Raw genomic sequence first — 25,852 nt, 5'->3', positions numbered from 1 at the left:
CTAACAGTGACTCTAGCAATAAAGCGGAGCTGAGATTTTGCCTTTGATGGGATCTTAAACCCTCTCAGGAGTTGAAACAGTGGCTGGGCTTTAAAAAGCTAAACTGATACAGAATGCGCATCAGAGACAGGAAACTGGAGTAGATGGACCACAGGTCTGAACTGGTATGACAATTCCTAGCTCCCTATGACAGATGTTCATGTTAATATTACTTGATCTGTCAGCACCATGGGTAGTGAGGGTTCCTTATGCATTTAACTATGGCAGCTGGATGGTATTAATTTTAAATGCTCATTCCTTCCAAAGGGGTCAGAGGTAGAGCCAAGCTTCCTCTTTCCCTCCCTAAAGGGCCTTGACTAAAGAACCTAACAGGTTTCTCTTCTGTCATCATTTCTAAGCGACACTTGTCAAATCCCTGTGGAAAGCTGTGGAACTCCAGGCTAAAATGTCATCAGTATGCTGACAACACCTCCATCTCCTTCTCAAGTGCCCCTGATGGAGCCCTTTCCATGCTCTCCCAGTGCCTTTCAGAGAAAGAGACTTGAATGAAAGCCAGCGGGCTCAGGCTCAATCCAGATAAGACAGAGGTGCTACAGGTCAACAGAGGGAAGTACTCTGAAGAATTAGCATAGTCAAGAACTTCTCCCTCAGCTGAGCTCCTCTCTCTGGTTTTTAACTCAGTTCAGTGTGTAACTGATGCAAACAGAGTCATGTTTACTTTCTGTCCCTAGGGAAAGTTAAGCAACAAACTTGTCATCTCTTGTCTTCCAGCCAATGGACAAGTGGCAGGCCCTGGTGAGATGAGAATCTGTCATTAACTTGGAAAACTTCAAAAGACAATATGCCAGGAGGCGATGGAAGGTACGGCACTGGGACATTAATGCTGATGTGATAATACTTACTTATCCTGAGGGGCTTCGAGGGCAAGATAACAATTGCAAAGTGCTTTGAAGATGTAAAGCACTATAGCTGTATTAAGTATGTTAGGGATTTCCACATTGCAAGTGTCACTTAATTCTCACCTCTCCCCCTCCCCCAGCTCTCTTACAGTATTGTCTCACTATGCAACCACTTATCTCGCTCACAGATGAGAAAGTTCCCACTGATGCAGGATGAAAATTTGGTAGGTACATTGAAAAAACAAGGGAAGAGAGAAGGAAAAAGCAACCATTTTACTGCGAGGTGAATCTTGCTCCTCTAGCATGGGCACCCAAGGTCCAAAAAGTATCAGAACCGTCATGGTTCTGGGTAGTAAACTCATGGAGAAGCCAGACCATGAGATGCTGTACCTTTTTTGTACCCTGAGCCATTGCTCCAATGGTGCTATCTGTGGCATAAATGGGGAGCAAGAAGTGGCCAGTGGCTCTGCAAACTGTATTCACTGGCCAAAATTATGATATGGGGGAGTAGTATGAAAGTTGCACTAGGTACATGACTACCATAGTGATGAGCTTGGTATCAAACCCTTCACTGAGAGAGGTGAGGGTTGCAGTTGCTCTATGCTGTGTGGGGAAGAGCGGATTTCATCCCCAAACCTACTATGTATTGTAGTTCCCCCATGCAAAGCCCATGTAAATGGGCTTTGCACAGGGAATGGGAATTTGATGCTAAGGGCCAATCTTGCACTACTGATGCCAGTGGGATTTTGCGATAGACTTCAGTAGAAATTCCCTATGTGAGCAAACATGGACTAAGGAAGCACTTGAATATAAAATGTCTTATCTAAAATGGGAAAATCCTTGTGTTCAATGGCTTCTCATGAGAGCACATCGCTGGTCGGTTTGTATTGCTTAAACTTAGGTTTGCAGAAACGGGACTTGAAAAATTCATTAGGTTGGAAATAGAACAAGCTTACGTACTCCTGATGCATTTTTGTCTAAGTATTCTCTATAGGTTCTTACACCATCTACAGTTTTTTAGTGGGCCTTATTTTAGTTCTTTATTTATTTATTTTGCTTGATTGTTTCCATGCATTTGCCCAGTCTCCATTTAGCCAAAGATAAAGTGGGAGTTTCTGTCAGGCTGTTTCGACAGTGAGCTTTAGTCAATACAGAAAAACAGGAACAAGGATGTCCTGCGTTAGGGTCAGATCAACAACCCCACTACAGGCCATCTGCTGTATTTTGGCTGGGAGGTCACACTTCTTTTAGTTTTGGCCCAATAATCTTATCCAGGAACAGCCACCCCAAAGTGGAAAAACGCGTCTAGAATCCTGTGTCTTGCTGTGGTCTCCAGTTGATGGGGGAAATATCCACAATGCAACTTACACCTCTAGAGAACCTCAGTGATGTTTCTCTTAGCTCTCCTGCTTATCCCCCCATAGATGAGTGGTTAAGTATGTGTTTGCTAATCTGTGTAGGAGCTCTGTATCTCATTCAACAGACTGAAACATGACATTCTCTTTATTTCAGAGAAATTGTGAAAGTGACCAGGAAGAAGATCTTTCCCAAAGCAATGGCAGTCGTCTGAGAAAAAGCAGCATAATTTAGTGTCTCTAATATTCTACACTAGAGAGACATGTGAGGAAAACTTCATCCTGGCTAAAAATGCAGCCCTAACAGCAAAGCTGGTTTATGGTCAGATTCAGTGATGATGTGCTGCTCACTTTCAGCTTACACAGAGCACCTGCACAATATTATTCAAGATCCGCTGAAAAATTACAAAACTGGGGAGTCCGGATTCCCTGAGAAGTGCGGCAGCACCGACACTGTCAGAATAATTTTACTTGTAGAGCTTTTCATTCTTCTATGAATTCATCTGTGAACTGTGATATCACCTGTATCCAGAACATTGTTTTTACTGACATTCTCTTAAGTGTAGTGCAATTCACATTCTGAGCCATATATAAGAATGTGTGAATTAATACCACTGGATCAGCCTTTATGGCAGTGAAGCTGTTATTGCTTCTTAAGCAAACTTTTACAAATCATTTTTATTGTTTTGTTATTAGTAACACAGATACATGTGTCTGAGAGGTGTCTGCAATAATACCACTATCCTTGTCGTGATGAAAAGTCATCCTGTTTTTCCATTTTATCATCGAAGGCGCTAGCCTGCTAGCATGGAAATGGTGTAATGAGTGGACCTGAGTGGAGTTTTTTGCAGCAAATAGTATGCATTTTTCAGTGAACTGAAACTACTCACCGAATCAACACAATGGACTGAATAATTTCAGCAAAAAATTTTTTTCCAAAGACTGAGATTCTATTGGCAAAAGACGGAGAAGTCGTGGTGCTGCCACTTCCTTATCAGCTTTAGCCTGGTAGTTAGGGCACTCATGCCAAACCCGGATTTAGTTCCCCCTTCTACCTGAGCTGGAGAAAGGATTTGAACTTGGGGCTCCCTCAGTGCAAAAAAGTGCCCAAGCCACTGGGCTATGGAATATTCTGATGTGGAGCTTGCTCAGTCTCTCCTGTTGAAACAGTTTGACAGTGTATAAATAATTAAATAGTCATTGGAGCAGGAATCTGATCTGGTGTCTTCCACCTCAGCCACCAGCTATAGAGTCTGTCCCACACTCTGCCTGGACCAATGACTATTTGTGCTTTATCCTAGGGACCACTTTCTATACATCTGTGAAAATAAGCTCTATACTGGTATAACTGCATCCACACTAGAGGGTTGCACCACTTTAACTATATTGGTCTCTAAGCCAATGTAGTTAAATTGGTACCAAAAGTATGTGGAGACCAGCCCTTTATTTTGGATCGGATGTAGCTAAAACCACAAAGCAAACTGTTTGTTCTACAAAATTTCACCTGATATGAATGATTTTGTATCCCAAGCTTGAGATTTTAAAAGATTAGAGTTGTAAGTTTGTGTTGAAACATCACACCAGGTGAATTTTGCCGGGCTTCAGGTTTCACTGTGACCATTTTGAAAAGCTTTAAAAATCAGGTTTGAGTCATAGCTTGATATCCTCTTTTAAGTGGGGATAAAAACATGCCTAGTACGTGCGTCAGGAGGAAGTATCCAGCATCCAAGAAGGAAGAGGTAGCGTAAGTGGAAGCAGAAAGGAAAGCATGAGGGAAGAGACACAATGGTAAGCAGGTGGGAAGTAATCAGTGAGGAGGAATGACTGAATGGGAGAGCTAGGAAGGGGGTGGCTAGATAAAGAACTGGGGAGGTTAGAAAAGACCAGAGGAGAGAAGGGAAAATGGGGTTAGGAGGATTCTAAAGGAAAGGGACAGAAAGAGGAGTGTTTCCACCAAATGTCAGACCACGGTCTGAAGCAGCTGATGTAAAAAATAGGCTACCTCATGTTCAACAGTGCTCTAGACCATGGCTAAGTCTATGGTGATCCTCAGCCTGTAAAGCCTTGTTTTCACTAGGATAAAAAGGTGTGTTCCGAATTTGAGTTAGAAAATACAAGGTAAAACCCTAGAGAAGACCAGGCAGTTTGTTGTTTGCACACGTTAGCTGGTTGAGGTTAAGACTACAGGGGTGGCTAGGTTTTATCTTGATCTGCTAACTCATGATAAAACTACAAGTGTCTTGTCTTTACTAGCATTTTGCCTTGTGATAGTTCATTCAAGTTCAGAACATACTTTTTTCCGATTGAAGACAATGCCTAACTGACCAATTACGGGGTATCAGAATTGTGCAGCAATCTTTTTCTCTCTCCTCTAGATTTCTACAATACGTTCTTAGCTGCTTTTGATTTCCCTTCCCTTATTATACTTGTTCAGAAGTCTGATTCTAAACTCTTTGACATGGAGGTTTCAAAATAGTAAGTACTAGCTAGAAAAGGCGGATTAGTCTTATGTTTGTTTTCTTAACTTGTAAATGTGTATTTTGCTGGAAGGATTTTTACCTCTGTTTGCTGTACTTTGAATCTCAGGCTAGTGGGGAGGAAGTCCCTCTCAGCTACATGAATCTGAATACTCTGTAAACATTCACCATCCTGAGTTACAGAGATAATTTTTACTTATTCTTACTTTTATTAAAAGCTTTCTTTTTTTTTTAGAGCCTGATTGATTTTTCCTTGTTTTAAGACCCAAGGGGATTGGGTCTGAACTCACCAGGGACTGGTGGGGGGAAAGGAGGGGGAAAGGTTAATTTCTCCTTGTTTCTAAGATCCAAGGAGTTTGGGTCTTTGTTCACCAGGGAATTGGGGAAGTCTCTCAAGGCAATGCAGGGAGGGGAAAGTCTGGGAGGGGGAAGGAGGGGGAATGGTTTATTTCTCCTTGTTTTAAGACCCAAGGGGTTTGGGTCTTGGGTTCCCAAGGGGAGGTTTTGGGGGGACAGAAAGTGTGCCAAACACTAATTTTTGGCTGGTGGCAGTGCTATCAGATCTAAGCTAGGAATTAAGCGTAGAAGGGTACATGCAGGTCCCAACATTTGTACTCTAAAGTTTAAAGTGGGGAAAATACCTCACCAATCAGCTTGTGTAGACTTAAACATTGGACTAAAAGTGAATTTGCACTGTAGTAATGGATACATAAACAGAGAATAGCACATAGAAAAACTTTTTTCTTTTCATTCTATAGAGGAATATTTATAAAGAGAACACTAAAAATAGATATTTGAAAAATCAATGGCTCCACCACTTGTCTCCCAGTTTCTAAGTTCAGGATTCTCTTTGGCCTGTCCCATGTGATGGTGCTCAGATTAGCCTGATATTATCAGAAAGAATTTGAAGATCTGCTGAGCACCCAAACCTCTAATTTTAAGTCTGCATGAAAATCAGGCCTGAGCCCTGGTTATAGAAACATCCTGGATTATAACATCAGTCATTGCTTTGGGCCCTGTCCTGTGGGGAGTTGAATGCCCTCACCTCCCGCTGAAGTCAATATGAGTTAGCATTTTTCAGGATTTTGGCTTTTAGTTTTGGCTGTACCCCTGTGTAACTGAGAACATGAGTATGCAGGAATAACCATAACTGTACTGTCACTCACAGATAAAACAGCATTGCCCTCCTTTCCTTACTATCTTCTGTGAGCCTGTAGCTTCACATGACCTGTATGGGATGTGGCATTCAGTGCAAAGGAACCACCAGGGGGTCTTATAGGAAACACTCATATTTGAGCAAAACTATTTCCTGATCTTTTTTCAAATACTAATTCAATGCCTGTGTATATTTGGAGGTTTCAGTGCAAACTCCAGTCACTGATTTACTAGTACGTTTCTTTCCAAATGTATTTATAACTTTGAAGTCTATACCTATTCCTATATATTCTGTTGGGATGAAATTCACTCCTGTACAGAAGGGCCATTACAAGGCATAAGCAACTCTTAGTTAAGCTGTATCTAGAAGACTTACGTGGTGCATAGTTCTCGTCCTGGCTCTGTGCATAGGAGTGAATTTCACTCTTAATAATTTGGAATCTTAAATACAATTGTCCTAGTACAACAGCCTTGAGTTTCCCCTTGATACCGATAGTAGAATGTAAGAATGTACTTCATAAGAATGATTGCACATGTTACAGGACTTGCCTCTTTGGGAGAAGATCTATATTTTTAATGCATGCCTGGCCCCTTGGGAATCTGAAGAAGAAGGATACAATAGTCTGACTAAAGAATAAATGAATATGTTGTTATAAATCAATTGACATATGGATATTTTATTATTGGTGCACCCGGGCTGTTTTTAACCTTTGTACCTATGTTTTTATTAGGAGAAATATTCAGATTTTTATTGAGAACTTGGCAAGAATACAAACTCTATCAGAATGCATGAACTATATTTGTCATACTGATTGGCAAATAAAACTTTGCAAAATATGAATGTGTGTAATCTCCTTATTTCCCTGTGCGTTTGTGTGGATGGAGAGGGAAGCATGGTCCAGTGGTTAACTGGGATGCTGGAGACTCAGAGAGAGAAAAAGATTGCTGCACAATTCTGATACCCCGTAATTGGTCAGTTAGGCATTGTCTTCAATCGGAAAAAAGTATGTTCTGAACTTGAATGCACTATCACAAATCATCTGCAAACACTTGGAAGATGGAGACTCAGTTTTAGCTCTGCCACAGACTTTCTGTGAAGACTTGGGCAAGTCACTTGTCCTCACTGGGCCACAGTTCCACATCCGTAGAATGGGGATAACAACATTTCTGTCCGTCACAGCAGTGCTGCAAGGCTAAATAAATTAAAGATTGTGAGGCATTCAGATATTACAGTAATGTGGGCCATATAAATACCTGAGAGAGAATTTAAAATTCTTTCTACTGTGCTGCTGCCATATTAGAAATGCTATCACATGCTCTTCCTCTGCACTTAGTCAGATTTGTCCCTGAGGGGAGATGCTGAAGAGAGCTGTGTAAAGCTGCTAGAGTTTCTGTCCATTTTGCAAACCTGGGGCAGGATGTTTCTGAAGCAGGAAAATTAAGCTGATTCCAAGGGTCTCAGAAGCAAGTGTTACACAGGTCCTCTGATGTCAAACATAGCAGTGTGCCAGCAGACAGGCAAGGTGCCACAGGACTCTGTCGCTTTTTACAGATCCAGACTAACATGGCTACCCCTCTGATACTTAACCCCCAAGTGCCAGTGCCTAGAGGAGTTGCCTCAACATTTGCCTGGAACAAATGTCATCTCTTTTCTACATAAGCTGCTGACTTGTCAAAGTTGCACCCCAGAGCTGGTGCCTGGCACCAGTGCAGTCCAGCAGCTGGCTGGCTGGGGGAGTTGTGGGGACCGAGGGCACTGGACACAGCAGGCTGAAATGGAAGTGTGTTGGAGACAGCACAGCAGTGCTGCTTGAGTCAGAAAAACAAGCAAACCAAAAAAAGGCCAGTCACTTTCCCCCCCGTTTAGCATGTGCAGGGGGATAACAAGAGAGACACTGGAAAGCAGGATCCCAGTGCAGGAGTCGGACATCACAGCCAGCAGGGCCTTCTGGCCTGACGTTCACTAGAGCTGGGCAGGTTCCTGAGAATCTTCCCACAAATAAACATTTGAATTTTTTAAAGAAATATGCTTTGGCCATGTCTGCACCCCTTTGGAATTTGCTCTCAGGTTGGACTGGCTTGGAGGCTCACAGTGAGGAAGGCTAATGCAGTGGCTAGGGCCATAGGTGCTGACTCCGGGGGTGCTCTGGGGTTGGAGCACCCATGGGGAAAAATTGGTGGGTGCTCAGCACTCACAAGCAGCTCCCCGCCCTGCCCCCACACCCCAGCTCGCCTCTGACGCATGCCCGCTTTTCCCTCCTAGCTCCCAGCACTTGTCCTGCGAAACAGTTGTTTCACGTGGCTGGGAGGGAGTGGGGAGGAGAGGGAACGCGGCACACTCGGGGAAGAGGCAGGCCTGGGGCAGGGATTTGGGGAAAGGGGTTCAATGGGGCAGGGAGAGGGCAGAGTTGGGGTGGAGACTTTGGGGAAGGGGTTGGAATGGGGGCAGGGCAGGGGCGAGGAAAGGGTGGAGTCGGGGAGGGGCGATGCGAGCACCCACTGGTGCCAGGGAAATAAAAACAACCCAGGAAACTACAGACCAGTTAGTTTAACTTCTGTGCCAGGGAAGATAATGGAGCAAGTAATTAAAGAAATCATCTGCAAACACTTGGAAGATGGTAAAGTGATAGGGAATAGCCAACATGGATTTGTAAAGAACAAATCGTGTCAAATCAATCTGATAGCTTTCTTTGATAGGATAACGAGTCTTGTGGATAAGGGAGAAGTAGTGGATGTGATATACCTAGACTTTAGTAAGGCATTTGATACGGTCTCACATGATATCCTTATCGATAAACTAGGCAAATACAACTTAGATGGGGCTACTATAAGGTGGGTGCATAACTGGCTGGATAACCGTACTCAGAGAGTAGTTATTAATGGCTCCCAACCCAGCTGGAAAGGTATAAGAAGTGGGGTTCTGCAGGGGTCTGTTTTGGGACCAACTCTGTTCAATATCTTCATCAACAACTTAGATGTTGGCATAGAAAGTACGCTTATTAAGTTTGCAGATGATACCAAACTGGGAGGGATTGGAACTGCTTTGGAGGACAGGGTCAAAATTCAAAATGATCTGGACAAATTGGAGAAATGGTCTGAGGTAAACCTAAAGTTCAATAAAGACAAATGCAAAGTGCTCCACGTAAGAAGGAACAACCAGTTTCACACATACAGAATGGGAAGAGACTGTCTAGGAAGGAGTATGGCAGAAAGAGATCTAGGGGTCATAGTGGACCACAAGCTAAATATGAGTCAACAGTGTGATACTGTTGCAAAAAAAGCAAATGTTATTCTGGGATGCATTAACAGGTGTGTTGTAAACAAGACACGAGAAGTCATTCTTCCGCTCCACTCTGTGCTGGTTAGGCCTCAACTGGAGTATTGTGTCCAATCTGGGCACCACATTTCAAGAAAGATGTAGAGAAATTGGAGAGGGTCCAGAGAAGAGCAACAAGAATGATTAAAGGTCTTGAGAACATGACCCGTGAAGGAAGGCTGAAAGAATTGGGTTTATTTAGTTTGGAAAAGACAAGACTGAGAGGGGACATGATAGCAGTTTTCAGCTATCTAAAAGGGTGTCATCAGGAGGAGGGAGAGAACTTGTTCACCTTAGCCTCTAATGATAGAACAAGAAGCAATGGACTTAAACTGAAGCAAGGGTGATTTAGGTTGGACATTAGGAAAAAGTTCCTAACTATCAGGGTAGTTAAACACTGGAATAAATAGCCTAGGGAGGTTGTGGAATCTCCATCTCTGGAGATATTTAAGAGTAAGTTAGATAGATAAATGTCTACCCAGGATGGTCTAGACAGTATTTGGTCCTGCCATGAGGGCAGGAGACTGGACTCGATGACCTCTCGAGGTCCCTTCCAGTCCTAGAGTCTATGAATCTATGAATCCATGGCTAGGGCACAACCTAGGACTTGGGAGACCTGTGTTTAATTCCTTGCTGTGCCACAGTTTTCACATGTGGCCTTGGGCAAGTCACTTAAGCTCTGTGCGTCTCAGCATCTGATCTGTAAAATGGGGATAATAGCACTGCCCTGCCTCACAGTGAGGAGAAATACATTCAAGACTGAGGCACTCAGATACCACAGCAAACAAAAGAGCAAATTCTAATCTTGTGCTCATGAAAAGCTCATTTTAAACTTGCTTTTCACAAGCATTTGCACCAGACACCTGAGGACAAATGCAACATTTCTTCAATCAGCGATCAGACATGTGCCAGGTGACTTCCATAGCCAATCGCATCTAAGCAACTCAGCTTTAATTTCAAGTCGTTAGCCAGGGAGCAAAGGAAACTTGCAAAAAGTGCTGTTGAATAAGGAATGACACTGAGAACATTGCCATCTTCTCTGTGTATTTTGCCAACAGAAGTGAAATTAGTCAAATCGATTCTTCATTAGGAATTATTGTTCTTCATGCTCTTTATTTCAGAAGAACCTTTTTACTGCCATAAACATCTTAAGCCACAATTAGCTCACTCAATATGAACTGACTTTACCCTTGCATTTCAAAGGTCTGTTTCCAGGATCAAGTTCCTAATCCATCTAAAATTCACCCTTGTTGTTTTACCTTTTATGCTTAATTAGTACTAACCTTTTGAAGTTGTTCAAAAGACCTAGATTTAATTTGCATTCTGTTAATTGTGTGAATACACGGGATGATGCTAATCAATGGCATCCTGGTATCCAAAAAACTAAGCTAATATGCGGAGTACACCTGGTTTTGGTTTCACTCTTCTGTCAGATTTCTTCAAAAATAGAGGTTGCCAACTCAGAAGACATGCTGCTCCCAAACTGAATTCCACTGTTAACTGCTCCCCGAAAACCCTTTCTTCCCATGAAGAGCCTATGAATTCTTCTGTTCTTCCTAGCTGTTAACCAGCTGTATGCCACCTGCAGACTGTTGAATACTTGATTGAATTTCTCTCATCTTAGTCTAAGATCCATCTCAAGACATTCAGAAGGGACTGATTTTGTATCAAAATACCTGCATAATGCCTTTTTTCATACACATTGGGCCAGATCAGAGTAGCTTTGCTCATAATTAGCAGTACCTTAATCTTCAAATAGTCCATTTTGAAATCAATAGGACAATGCATACAGGGTAAGCAATCAGGTAGCGGAATCTGACCCTTTGGCTCTGGGCCCAATTAGTGGCTGTGCTAACCTGTACCATATGGCATTTTGGCTAAAATCCTGGTTCTCAATCCTGTCTCTGTACACCCCTCCCAATGAGCCTCTTTCAAGTGGCCCTCTGTTTTTAATCTTTATTATCACACATTCTCGTGATAAATGTCAGATGTCTGAGATTAACAGCCCTTGTACACAGGCTTTCCAAACTTAGTTGATAACTAGGTTGTCTTCCATATTGTGCCACCTTCTGTTTATCAGTGCCCTACTGATTTTCACTATGAATAACAAGACTGACAGATGCTTCCTCTTTCTTAATATTGGATGAGACATAAAGTCCTATGTAAATAGAACTAGCTTTAAAAAAAACCTGATTATTTTTCTCATTAATTTTGAATGGACAAAAAAAAAAAGGCCAAAACATGTTAGCCAAAGATGATAATGTATTGCTCAAGGACTGCCCTGTCTTACCCAGGTCAAGATCTATGTCACAAGAAGCTCTGCCAGCTTCTGGATGAGAAAGGCAGTGCTTTACTAAATCAGTTACGAAAATTTATTGTGGAGGCCTCCCCACACACTTTCACTAGACAGATAGGCTAATGCAAATGCACTACGTAGCTTCTATTTTCGACAAATAAGGCTGCACTGCCATCTGAAGGCAGTACTACACACCAGCCTATGTAGATCTGAATTTCTCCACTCAGAGAATGCATAAATTTTCTTATGGGTATATGACATTTCTCAGTTAGACAAGGTTGCTCTCTAACAAATCATCCAGGGTAGTTCTGTTACAAATCTAGTTACACCTGGAGTTATACATATATTTCTGTATTCTTTCTCTCTGAGGATAGTATATTGTAGCTTGCACTTTTCTGCATAAATTGTTCACTTTAAATTGAGTGAAACTCATTTATTTTGCTGACTAACATCACTTGGACTATATCTTAACTTCTAACTTGTGAAGGTACATATATACTTAAATTGAAAGTGCGCCGGTATTTGGTTTGTGTCTGGAAAAATTAATATGAACTTTTGAGACATCTGTTGGTGTCCAAATACTCAATACTAATTGTTGCTAGTAAACCAGGATAAATCACTCATTAGAGACTGACCTTGTCATTGGAAAAATATAATTTTAGAGGGAAGAAAAGTGTGTTCAACCAATGTGTTAAAGGTATTAATTTATGAAAATTTTGCTATCTTACATGTAACATACTTAAAACTCTCCTTAAATTCTTATACTAAGGGTATATTCTCCTCACTGCTTGAGTATAATAATTCCTATGCTCAATATTATACTGTTATGTTGAATCATGTCATGGTATTAATTTTTTTTTAATCCTTCTAGTTCTATATCAGGGGTCGGCAACCTTTCAGAAGTGGTGTGCTGAGTCTTCATTTGTTCACTCTAATTTAAGATTTCACATGCCGGTCATACATTTTCATGTTTTTTAGAAGGTCTCTCTCTACAAGTCTATATATTATCTAACTAAACTAGTGTTGTATTGTAAAATAAACAAGGTTTTCAAAATGTTTAAGAAGCTTCCTTTAAAATTAAATTAAAATGTTGATCTTATGCCACCAACCCACTCAGCCCGCTGCTGGTCTGGGGTTCTGTTCACCTAGGCCGGCAGTTGGCTGAGTGGAGCCTGTGGCCAGAACCCCAGATGGGAAGGGTCTGGCAGCCAGAATCCCAGACCGGCAGTGGGCTGTGTAGGGCTGGTGGCCGGGATCCCAGAAGGGCAGTGGGCTGAGCGGCTCAGCTCACTGCCGCTCAGGGGTTCCATCCTCCGGCTCCTGCCAGCCGGGATCCCGGCTGCCAGACCAACTCAGCCGAGTGCCAGTCTGGGGTCCTGGCCCTGCCCACATACGGTGGGTACCTACCTTCTCCCTGGTTCTGGCCCATTCTTTTCCTCTCTCTGCACTGAGCTGAGAGTGGGAGTCGACCGAGCACAGGGCTGGGGGTAAAGGGTCTGGCCAGGAGCTAAAATGAAGGAGGGGGCTCAGGGTTGGGGTAGGAGGTTTTCGTGTGGGGGCACTTACCTGGGCAGCTCCCATGTGGTGAGAAGGGTGCAGGTGGGAATGTGAGTGAGGGTGCAGGGGCTCCCGTTTGGTGCTCAGGGTGGGGGTGGGGATGTGCAGGGTGCATGGGATGTGGGTGGGACTGGGGATGTGGGGGGGTTCAAGAGTCAGGGCAGAGGGCTGGGGGCATATGAGGAGGGTGCAGGTGTCAGGGTAGGGGAGCTGGGTATGTGTGGGGGTGCCAGTCAGGGCTGGGGTCATGGGGGGGGCCAAGGAGTCAACAGAGGGCTGGGTGGTACAGGGTTCAGGACAGGGGCCTGGGTGTGTGTGTTTGGGGGGGTCAGAGCTCAGGGCAGAGGGTTGGGTGACTGCATCCCCCTAGAACTCCCCCCTCACTCCTTGTCACGACTACCCCCTCCTGGGACCCCATCTCCTATCTAAGCCTCCTTGCCCCTTATCTCCTGACTGCCCCAACCTTTATCCACACCCCCACACCCAGACAGACTCCCTGGACTCCCATGCCTATCTAATCGCTTCACGCCCCCTGACAGGACCCCCAGAACTCTGGACCCATACAACCCCCCCACCTGCTCACTGCCTGCCACAACCCCTCTCCACACCTCTACCTCCTGGCAGTTCCCCCAGAACGCCTGACTCATCCAACCCCCCCCCCAGCTCCTTGTCCCCTGGCCACCCCCTATCCACCCCCCAAAGAGACCCCGGGACTCATATGCCCCATCTAACACCCCTGCTCCCTGACTCCTCCCTCCAAAGAGCCCCACCTCTAACCACTCCCCAGTATACCACCCCCTATCTAACTCCCCTGCTCCCTGACTGCCCCCTCCAGAGATTCCTGCGACTAACCACCCCCAGTATACCACCCCCATCTAACCCACCCTGCTCCCTGACTGCCCCCTCCAGAGATCCCCGCCCCTAACCACCCCCCAGTATACTACCCCCTATCCTACCAACCCTGCTCCCTCACTGTTCCCTCCAGAGATCCCCGCCCCTAGCCACCCCCCAGTATACCACCCCCCATCCAACCCACCCTGCTCCCTGACTTCCCCCTCCTGAGATCCCCGCCCCTAACCACCCCCAGTATATGACTCCCCCATCCAACCCACCCTGCTCCCTGACTGCCCCCTCCTGAGATCCCCGCCCCTAACCACCCCCAGTATACCACTCCCAATCCTGCTCTCTGTCCCTTGACTGCCCCCACCCCCTAGCCACGCCCCCCCAGCCCCAGAGCCAGACCCCTTACCATGAGGCTCCTCGCTCATCCGGAGCCCTGCTCCGCCCCGCCCCTCAGAGCGCTGTGCGCGCGGCAGCAGGGCTCCAGGTGAGCGGGGAGCGTCTTTCCCTCCCCACGGAGCCAAACGCTGCCCCGCGGGAGCGCGCAGCCCCAGCCCCCAGAGCCCTGCGCGGGCGGCGGCAGGGCTGTGGGGAAGGCGGCTTGCTGCGCTAAACCAGCGCTCCGGCGCGGGACCGCGGACCCCGCAGCTTGCCGCGTCCGCAGGATTTTTAATGGCACGTGGAGTCCCAGCAGGCAGCCGCGTGCCATTAACAATTGGCTCCCGTGCCATGTTTGGAACGCGTGCCATAGGCTGCCGACCCCTGCCCTAGATGCTGCTATTATCTCCGTCTACTATGATTAAAACCTGAGCTAAAATGTCAGGTGCCAACGAGCACATTCTGTGACATGGCTTCTGGGACTCTGCCTCAAAGAGAGATGGCTGCTGACAGGGGCCTCTGAGACGCCAATGTGCTATTTATGGCTGATGTTTCCTCACGGGGAAAATTCACAGTCTGGCTCTGTGCACCTATTAGCAATATCTCTGTTACTGGGGCCCCAGATCTAGTATGGACAGCAGAAAGGTGACTTCAGGGCACAGCATTTTGCAGAAACAAATTGTCAGTGATAATCATCATTCATATTTTTCCTGTAACGGTAGTGACTAAAATCCAAATACATCCACGTTTGCATGTGGAGAGTCAGTCTGCTGTAGTCTTCTTAATTCTCCCACATATGATTTTTATAGAGGCTCAAGGAAAATTCAGGAAATGGAAATGGTTTTACAAAACAGTGTCAAAATTATCTTGACACATAGCAAGTTCTTTCAATATAGAGGACTGATTCATACTGTTAAATTTAAGTGTGCACCAGCTGTTTCCTGGATAAATTCCTGTTCATGGGGTGGAGGAGTGTTTAACTCACCCAAGAAAACTCCCCATGATCTGAATTTTGGCTTAACAGCAGTAGTTCCAACATCAACTGTCACCATAAAAAGATGCAGCCTTAACAGCAAACATTTTGCAAATGAAAATGTGCCATAGTCATAGTTTTCAAGGGTATTTTAGGGATTGCTGTCTGTCCTGGTGCTGCTTAGAAGTTCCATCTGTGTAATAAGGATTTCAGGTCTTTGGAGGGTAAATACATGCATGTGCTGATAGCATCAAGGTATTCTATGATTATTGTAAAATAGTATCATAGCATAGCATAGGAGAATCTGATCATGACAATGTATTTTCATCTAGCCTACCAGTCTAACATCCCTTTTGAGCAATTCTCATCAGCCAATTAAGGAGCAGGTGGGAGGGCAGGGACAGTGCACATGGGGCACATATCCAGTACTCCGTAGCCTGGAAGATGGTTGAGACAGAAGCTGTGGTATCCAGGAGGACCCCTACATGCAAAGAAAGAATCCCAAGGAACATATTGAAGAGATTAAAAGCTAAAGTTTCACAGGAGCTTCCTAAGCTGCACCCACAACATTTCTGTGTGATCTAACGTTTCTGCACACAAATCTGGATTTGGACTTAGAAGTGTCCCCTTCAAGTATATATGCAGTTACCAGCTTTTCCCCTCAAATGTAGGCTTTGCAACCTCATTGAGGTACATGTGAAAAATGTGCAGGCCTAACTTCAGGGGCTTTTTTAGAAACTGGGTCCTGAAGGTACAGTGCTGTCTCCAGTACAAAATGAGTTCAGATTTTTTTTCTGTTCATTCCTTGTTTTATATTTCTACAAGGAAGGAGGATACACTTTTTAGTTTAAGTTAATTGTTATTTCCATTTCTTCTCCACTCTCAAATCTTTGTAATGAAAAATTTCAGGCCCTGATATCTTGACCCTCTTGGTTGCATCAGAAATTAGCCGCTGCCCCAACACTCCCAGGCCAACATGTCGAGGATATTTGCACAAGCCAACTCACTCAGGGATACTGAAGGGCTGGAGGAAGAGATGGTTTGTGCTGAAACATGATGGCTGCCTTCACTACTACAAACACAAGAATGTAAGGAGAAGAGAGTGTGATGAGAAAGCAAACAGTGCCATAGTTTACAACAGAGAGGTGCAGCAGTGTTGTACTCAAACATGAAATGGAAGTGTGCTCAGATATTTTGACATCTAATGCCTAGGACTGCTATCATCTGGATGGGTATTTTCTGCATAGATGTTAACAGGAGGCTCCCTCACTTCAAGCTCATGGCCAAATTCTACCTTCCTTTACACCCATGCAACTCCTTTGAAGACATTACTTCAAGAATAGCAATATTAGGCTTTGGTGAATTCTGTTTCTATCTTGTGGTTAGGGTTCTACAGTGTGTTATGAACAAAGACAGAACACAGGCTCAGAGAGACATGAAGTGAGGTGGTAATTTTAGAAGTGCAGGAGCTCTAGACCCATATACTGAGATAAATATTTTTAAAATTAGCCATGAGCATGGGACTTCTGCACACAAGTGCAAAATTGTGGAGGGGCCAGCCACAGCAAGGCTGGGATGTACAGGTACTGCACAAGATTTATGTCACAGTTAGCACTAGGCTCCCCCAAAAGAAAGCCAGATGGTGCCCCATAAGGGATAATGTTTGAACTGGCCAAAAATTCTCTCAAGACTTCCACCACAATGTGGACCTCTGGATACACTCTTACATGCTGTCTCTTAATGGCATAATCCAGGCATAAATCAGCAGACTGGCAAGATGGTGGCTTACTGTTTGTGTCAAATATAAATATATGAGTGCTTCAAAGTTTCTTCTTCTTTGTAATTATATTAATTGCAGTTTTCCTTTAAATCTGCTTACCCTGAGCACCACCAGAACAGAAGTTGTATATCTTAAATACTGCTGGACAGTTCCTAAGGGTTCCAATGGTTGCATTTCAACCTGTATCCAGCAGATGGAGGATTTTGATAACGGATATTTTTCAGACTTGCTGTGCCTAGAAGAGCAGCCGAATTGATCTGCTCCACAATCCTATTATAGCACAATTTGCAAGGCACTTTAGTAGGTGCTGCATATAATGACAAATTTCCAGTCCCTTCCCTTATGTAACTTTGCAACAAAGTTACTCAAGCAGAAAGTTATGCTTCCAAAATTAAATATCCTGATTTCTAAGTGTGTCTATTTTTGATCTTTTATAGTCAAACACTTCATAGCTTCTAAAAAGATACATTTCCATGAACTCAAGCATTAGTTTCCTCACTTTTAAAGCAAGATTAAATGCAGGAAGTTATGAGGGTCAAATTCAGGGCTAGAGCCTTAGCTCTGTGGAGCTATGCTGAGTTACACCAGCTGAGAATCTATCCATCCCTCCCTCTGGAGTAAACCCAACTCTCAGGGCGGTCTCTGGGCCAAATAACATAAATGATGGTGTCAACTGGCCAGAAAATATTTGTAAGTAGATGCAAGGGATAAATTAGAGTAATTGGCAGTGACTTGGCAGTCAATGGATGTGCAACATAAGTGTAATGTAGACAGTAAGGGGTGCAATGAGAGGCATAGCAGGCAGAAAATAATAGGAAGATGCAATATACAGCAAGCCCCACTCTCTAACATACATCCTCCTTTCAGTTGCTTTTCCTATTACTACCATTTCTCCCCGCCTCCAGTGCACCCTCTCTCAGATGTATGTTACACACCTCCCGAATGATAAATCACTGGAGCACTACTGACTTAAAACTGGAATGAAGCAGGGATGAATTCAACTCTTCATGTTCTCGGTTGTTTCTAATGTTCTCAAATATTTTATAAAATGTCCTTTACATAGAACTAATATGTCAACTTCAGACAGATAAGCAATCACCCAGAAACTGTGGTCCCTTTTGCAGCATTCTAACTTGTGCCCACGGTATAGAACTTTTAGGAACAGGAAAAAGCCTACTGTTCCAAACACATAGATGCTTTTAATTGGCCTATCGTCATTGTACCTTCTTGTCTAGGTGGCTTTTTCCTGTGCATAATTGCAACCCTTAATCCCATTTTTCTAAGGAAACAAATCTAGCTCCGTTTTGTACTAATTTATGCCTTAGGCTTCAACAGTCTTCTCTGGGAACTTCTTCTAGGGCCTGTGCCAGCTTCCACCAACATAATCCGGGCATAGGCCCCTGTAATGGAAAGTCAAATCATGGGAGTAGGAATGCAGCAGCACACAGCACCAGAACCCCTCAGCCACCCAGCAAAAAATGTACACTGCAGGCCAGGGAAGGCGTATTGCCAAAGCATTTGGGGATGGAGAGATGCTATGAATCAGCACATCTCCTCAGCTGCCTCCACTAGCTAGCAGAACTCCCGTAGAGGCCCAAGTGGAAGAAATACCACCTCCATTGAATTCTCCTGGTGGGTATTGGTCCCAGTGCAGTTTGCACCTTCATGTGGTAACATCTGACAGCAGATCTTTATTATGCTTTTACAGAAAGAAATTGAATTACTCCAGTGTAAACTGGTGTGACTCAGAACAGATGTTAGTATTGTATATCTAGGCTTATAATGGAGTTTGTGCACTGGACTCAAATGCCCCTTTACAGTAGTTGTAACATTTAGTTAGCACTCAGGAGGTAGATTGGTCAGAGAGGGGCACATCCCTTCTATGAACTACATGAGCTGTCATTTCAGCTTGACTCTGCCCAGGCCTCTGATGGCCATGCTTAACACAAGTATTAGCAGATTAACTCTCTGTTATCTATTTGCATAGCCACAGCTACAATTAAGGTTGCCAACTTTCTACTCGCACAAACCTGAACATCCTTGCCCTGCCCCCTGCCCCCCCTCTACTCTGAGACCCCGCCCCTGCCCCACCCCTTCTCCTAGGCCCCGCTCACTCCATCCCCCCTCACTCACTCGCTCATTTTCACCGGGCTGGCTCAGGGGGCTGGGGGTGCAGGCTCTGGTGTGGGGCCAGAAATGAGGAGTTCAGAGTGCAGGAATGGGCTCCAGGTTGAAGCAGTGGGCTGGGATGCGAGAGGGGGTGAGGGCTCTGGCTGGGGGTGTGGGCTATGGGATGGGGCCAGGGATGAGGAGGGGGCTGTGGGCTGGGGGTGGAGCTCCAGGCTGAGGCAGGGAGTTGGGGTGTGGGAGGAGGTACAGGCTCTGGGCTGAGGGTGTGGGTTTTGGGGTGGGGCCAGAAATGAGGGGTTCAGGGTTCAGGAGAGGTCTCTGGGCTGGGGCAGGGGTTGGGATGCAGTGGTGTGATGGCGCTTGGTGGGGGTGCAGGCTCTGATGTGGGGCTAGGAATGAGGGGTGTGGGGTAAAGGAGGGTTCCAGGCTGGGATGGAGGGGTTCGGAGAGTGGGAGGGAGATTAGGGCTGGGGCGGGGGGTTGGGGTGCCAGGGGCCTCAGAGGTGCAGGCTCCAGATGGCGCTGTCCATGTCACTCCTCTGGCTCCTACATGGAGGCAGGGCCAGGCAGCTCTGCACGCTGCCCCATCCACAGGTGCTGCTCCCACAGCTCCCATTGGCTGCAGTTCCCAGCCAATGGGAGCTCTGGGGGTGGCGCTTGGGGTGGGGGCAGTGTGCAGAGCCCCCAGCTGACTCTATGCCTAGGAGCTGGAGTGGGGACATGCCAGCTGCTTCCTGGGAGCTGCACAGCATAGATACTAGCAGGGAGCCTGCTACTGGACAGTCAACCGGACAGTCAACGGCCCAGTCAGTGGTGCTGACTGGAACCGCCAGGATCGCTTTTCAACAGGGTGTTCCGGACACCTGGTCACCGTAGTTACACTAGTCACTTGATACCTGTCCTTGCAGTAGCAGAAGATGTTGCATGTCTACTTTATTGTTTAGCCCTTTTTTACATGAATATTAGGCCTAGATAGAAAATGGAAGTGATTTCTGTGGACATTTCTCCTTTTTGAGAGGTGGGGGGAAATCAAAGTATTTTGATTCAGAAATGCTGTGGTGGTACCTCCTGCTTCCATCTGAATAGGCTAGGCTTCAGGACTGGACTACATCTCTCATAATGCACCACAGTCTCTCCTCTTGTTGAGCAGAGGCAATATATAACCTGAGTCCCTGGCTATGGTGCAGAATGGAAGATATAGTTCAGCTGAGGAGCACAGCCCATAGAGGAGAATGGAGACATGAGGAAACCAAACTACAACTCCCATGAGGTACCATGGTAGCATATTCAAACTGAAATAGTTTGGTGTTCAGGTATTTTTTTTGACAAAAAAATAAAAAAAAAAATCCATGGAAAGCAGGCACTTTTTGCAAAAAAAAATTATTTTTCAACATTTTCACCATAGATACAAGAGCTCACATTCAAAACACAAGTCTAAGATGATGAGAAGATTTAGTTGAGGATGTTCCTGCTTTGAGCAGGGGGTTGGACTCGATGACCTCCTGAGGTCTCTTCCAACCATAATCTTCTGTGATTCTATGCTTCTAAGAAAAAAAGGATGGGCTTTCTGTAATCTCTGGAGCAGAGTTTATTTTTATTTTCAGATTCAGAGTCAACCTCCCACTCTTTGCTACCACAGCTCTAGAAAGGATTCATTTCTCTAGTCAGGACTGCTTAACATCTGGTAGTTACACTAAGGGAGCAACAACCTTCAGTGACCATCCTTATGAAGTTTGCATTATAAAGTAGGATTCTTGGTGTAGAAAGTTGAATAAACCTCACAGAGAGTGAGGGGGAAAACTTCAAAAAAGGGTCTGAGTCCAGCTTTCCTTTTTGTAGCTTGGCTAATCATTTGAACAATCCCATCCTTGGAAGGTCCTGCAACCCTCCTCCCCACAAAACTCCTTTTCCCAAGAGGCAATGGCTCCTCCTATGTGATCCTGCTTTCTTAGTCGTGGGCTATAGCAGCCTGCTACCCCCTCTGACAATTGCAGGGAGAGCCTCCTGTACCTTCTTTCTCCTGGCACTGTCAATAGGCAACCTGATAGGCCTTTTTCTCTGCCTCCACTGAGATTCCTATCAAACACTAAAATTAGAGCTAGCAGAGTTTATTTAATTATTAATAAAACAAAAACTTTGAAATGATACAGACCCATCAAACTGTACACATAGCTCACCTATGTAACTGGAGGGGAAGGTAACAGCATGGTAGGTCCTCTCTAGCTCTTGGGAGAGGGAGGATGTCTTCCCTCCCCATTGCCCTGTCAGTCAATGACCTGTAGGCCAGAAGGGACAACTGTGATCATCTAATCAGACCCCCAGTGTAACACAACCCATAGAACTTCCTCAAAATATTCTCTAGAGCATATTTTTTAGAAAAACATCCAATCTTGATTTAAAAATTTTCAGTGATGGATTTTTTTTGGTCATCCCTGCCGGGGCCCCATCGAAACTGTTGGAATTGGGCCCCACACTTCCTAAAGTTGGCCCTGGTGAGGGGCACTGTCAGAGCAGGGGGCTGCGGGTTGGGAGTGAAGGGCACCGGTGGCGCTGGAGGGGCTGCAGGTCGGGAGTGAGGGGCACCAGCAGACCTCGTGGGGGGGACCCAGGGGGCTGCTGGTCAGGGAAGGAGGGGCACTGGCCCGGCTGGGGGCTGTGGGTTGGGAGTGAGGGACGCTGGCAGAGAGAAGGGGAGGAACCAAGAGGGCTACAGCTCGGGAGTGAGGGGCACTGGCGGAGCACGGGGCTGCGGGTTGGGAGTGAGAGATGCCGGTGGAGCAGGGGACCTGCGGTTCGGGAGTGAGGGGCACCGGTGGTGCTGGGAAGGGGAGTGCGGGTTGGGAGTGAGGGGCACCGGCGGAGCAGGGAGGTTGTGGGTCAGGAGCGAGGGGCACCGGCGGAGCCGAGGGTTGGGGGGTCAGGAGTGAGGGGCATCGGTGGCTCTTGGGGGGGCTGTGGGTCGGGAGTGAGGGGCAGCGGCCGAGCCGGGGTCTGCGGTTTGGGAATGAGGGGACTGGCGGAGCAAGGGGCTTCGTGTCAGGAGTGAGGGGCATCGGTGGCTCTTGGGGGGGCTGTGGGTCAGGAGTGAGGGGCACTGGCAAAACAGGGGGCTGTGGGTCAGGAGTGAGAGGCACCGGTGGTTCTGTGGGGGGCGCTGTGGGTCGGGAGTGAGGGGCACCGGTGGAACTGGAGGCTGCGGGTTGGGAGTGATGGGCACCGGTGGTGCTAGGGGGGACTGGCGGGTCGGGAGTGAGGGGCACCAGCAGAGCAGGGGGCTGCGGGTCGGGAGTGAGGGGCACCCTGCATCACGCATGAATCTCCAAGGCCCCGTGATGAAGGACTTGGGGGCTTTATATCCCGCTGGCACCCCCACAGCCCCAGCGATGCTGATGGCCGCCCTGCTCCTGCTGCTGGTTGCTGCTGGCCCTGGCCGTGCTGGGGGATGGGATGGGGGGCTTGCAGGGGGGGGCGGCTCAAGCACCCTGCCTGGCCCCTGGGCCCTGCCCCTGGTGGGGGGGCTGCCCCACATGCTGCAACCCAAGCGGCCCCTGCACCTGCTGGAGCTCGCCCGGCACTACAGGCCCGTCTACCGGCTCCACTTCGGGGCCAAGGGTGAGCGGGGCCGGGACCCCTCTGCTGGACCCCCGGGGCCCCCTTCCTTCCCCTCTGTTCCTGGCTCCTCCCCCACCGGGCTCCCTTCCTTCCCCCCTGTGCCTGATCCCCTCCCCCACTGGGCCCCCTTCCTTCCCCCCTTCCCCCCTGGGCTTACCCCTTCCCTGATCTGTCCCCAAGTGGGGTTCCCTCCCCTCCTGGGTCCCCCCATTAACCCCCCTGCGTGTGCCCCCAGACGTGCTGGTGCTGAACAACGTGGAGTCCTCCACCAGGCGCTGACCCAGAAATGGTCCAGTTTCGCCGGGTGCCCCCTAAGCTTTTTCGGTAATGGGGGGCTGGGGTCTGAGATGGGGTCTTGGGGCTGGTTTGGGGGGGCTGTTGGCAGGTGAGGGATGTGTTGCAAGAGGTTGGGGGGGCTGTTCTTGAAGGTATTGGGGGGGTCAGCCCCTCCTCCAGCTCTCGGAACTCCGACTCCCCTGGGCTCTGCCATCAGTAGGGTCCAGAGTTAATGCTGGAACGGGAAAGAGGCAGGTCCTGGGGGCTTGGGTGGGGGTGGGGGCTTGGGGGCGGGGGTCTCTTCCCGCCTGGTCACTAACCCTCCCCCCCAGCCCCCGCAGTGGATCTCATCTGTCCCTGGGCAACTTCACCCCCAGCTGGTGGCTGCAGCGCAAAGTGGCTCACTCGGCCCTGGCCTGTGCCCAGCGCCTGCAGCTGGACCCGGTTCTAGGGCAGCCATGCTCTGCCAGGTGAGGGCTTCACTTCGACCCCCCGCAATGACCCCCTAAGCACAGGGAAATACCACCCCCAATAGGGACCCCGCTTCATCTTAGTGACCCCAGGATCCCCCCTAGGAATCTCCCTTCAACTCCAGGAACTCCCCCCAGGGACCCCCTAAGCCCAGGGAACTCTCACACCCCATAGGGACCCCCTTCCTCCCACGAACCCCCCCAGGAACCCCCCTTCACCTCTGGGGACCCCCCAGGGACCTCCTAACCCCCAGGGAAATACCACTCCCCATAGGGACCTGCTTCATCCTAGAGACCCCAGAGATCCCCCTCAGGAACTCCCCTTCACCTCCGGGGACCCCACAGGGACCCCCTAACCCCAGAGAAATACCACCCCCCATAAGGACCCGATTCATCCCAGGGACCCCCCTTCACCTCCGGGGACCCCCCCTGGGATTGCTTACCCCCCATAGGGCTCCTTTACCCTGGGGACCCCCCCAACCGAGAACCCCCCAACATCTCACTTCCCACCCATCGCCCCAGGAACCTGGATCTGCCCTGGCCCCTCCCCCGGGGACCCGCCTTGGCGGGGGGGGGGGTCACTGGCCCAGGGCGCTGCCCCCACTTGACCTGTCTCTGCCCCCCAGGTTTTCCGTAGCTATGAGGGGGCACTGTGGACGCAGCACAAGACTTCTCGCTGCAGACATGTCGCACTATCTGCGCCCTGGCCTTCGGCCCCATGGTAGGTGAGGTGGGCGCCCCAGGGGACCCCGGCGTCCGGGGGTGGCAAGGAGTGCCCTGAGGGGATCCCGGCGCCCGGGCAAGTGGGAAGCGCCCCGAGGGGACCCTGGTGTCTGGGCAGGGGGGGCAGGGACTCACCCCTAGGGGACCCCGGCATCTGGGGAGGCAGGGAGCTCTCACAGGGGACCGCGGTGTCTGGCGGGGGGAGTGCCCTGAGGGGACCCAGGTGTCTGGGTGGGGGAGCGGGCAGCGGAATCTAAGATACCCAGATGTCCAGGCGGGGAGGTGACGGGGGCGCTGTGGGGCAGGGACTGGGCACTGTTGGGAGGGGAGGAGGTGTCGCTGTGGGGCACGGGAGGTGGCGAGGTGAGCTGCAGGGGGCGCTGTGGGGCGGGGAGGGGCTGTTGCTGTGGGGTGTGGGAGGTGGCAAGGGAGCGTCAGGGGGTGCTGTGGGGTGGGGGTGTCACTGTGGGGTGCGGGAGGTGGTGGGGGAGCTGCAGGCGGCACTGTGGGGCAGGGAGGGGGTGTCGCTGTGGGGGGGGCCAGCAGGCGGTGGGCAGCTGTAGGGTGGAGTGGGGAGGGGGTGTCGCTCTTGGGGGCCAGCAGTGGTGCCGCAGTCTCAATCTCGGGGTCCACCCCAGGTGTTTCCCAGCGGGGCACTGCGTCGGCTCCTGCAGGAGGTTCGGTTCTGAGATGCCTTCGTCTGGGCCCAGATCCAGCAGCACCAGGTGGGGGCTGGGGGTGTTCCTGGGGATGGAGCTGCTGGGTAGGGCTAGGGATTCTCCGGGTTGAGAGGGTGTCCCTGGGGCAGGGTACGGGGTGTGGGTCTCTGGGGTATGTGGTGTTAGGGTCCCTGGTGAGGGGCTTGGGGGCTGGGGTGTGGGGTCTCTGGGTGGGAAGTGATCCTAGGGGACCCAGGTGGCCAGGCGCGGGGGCAGCAGGGGGCACCCTGTGTAAAATTCTCTGGAAAAATAGTTTTCCTCTTCACCATCTTCAGGGAAATGTGCTTTCCACCATTAGGGGTTTTTGAAATACCTTAATTTCTTTTGCTCTGAATTTAGCTGCTGCTAATTGAAGGTTAGTAATTGCTGAAAGTAGACTTCCCACCAATAGGACATGCTGTGCTACCGATCACTATTGGACAAAGGAGCTTAACTTCTTTTTTTCAATTGGGTGAATTTTTGCAATGTTATCCTTCTTCCCCTCTTTCTCCCCGCCACCTCAGTGCCATATAATACAAAGAATGGAAAGTGCACTTTGAAAAGTTTGTCAAATTCTATAAGGATAGGCATGGTGTAAGCGGGTATTAGAGAACATGTCCTAGGATTAATTCAATATGTACAAACAAAGTTCAGAGTTGTTTACAGTTAAACTAGATACATTTTGATTCTCCAGAATTATTTCAAAACTTCTAGGTCCTTTGGTGGGTAGGAGGCTCAAACTAAGCCTTACCAGTTTATAATGGTCAAGACTTGATTGGAGGTTTTTTAAAGCTGAGATTTTAAAATAATGGGGCAGTGGTTGTCTTAAATCCCTACTCAGATTAGGAAAGCTTAACTTTAAATTCTGAACACAGAAAGTGAATAATGTTTTTTTAATTGTATCTGTTTTGTGATGT

The 25,852-nt window shown here is 48.0% G+C and overlaps 1 protein-coding gene and 1 pseudogene across 1 annotated transcript in view; one reads left to right on the top strand and one right to left on the bottom strand.

The window, feature by feature from the left end:
• Positions 1 to 25,852, bottom strand: part of LOC127033680 (dynamin-1-like protein) — a 325,175-nt gene that overhangs the window by 56,373 nt on the left and 242,950 nt on the right. The window lies entirely within an intron of this gene.
• LOC127033552 (death-associated protein kinase 2-like) overlaps positions 23,055 to 25,852 on the top strand; it is an 18,323-nt pseudogene continuing 15,525 nt past the window's right edge.

This window comes from Gopherus flavomarginatus, chromosome 13 (genome assembly GCF_025201925.1).
Source record: "Gopherus flavomarginatus isolate rGopFla2 chromosome 13, rGopFla2.mat.asm, whole genome shotgun sequence".
NCBI lineage: Eukaryota > Metazoa > Chordata > Testudines > Testudinidae > Gopherus > Gopherus flavomarginatus.
This window is presented reverse-complemented; position numbering and strand designations above follow the sequence as displayed.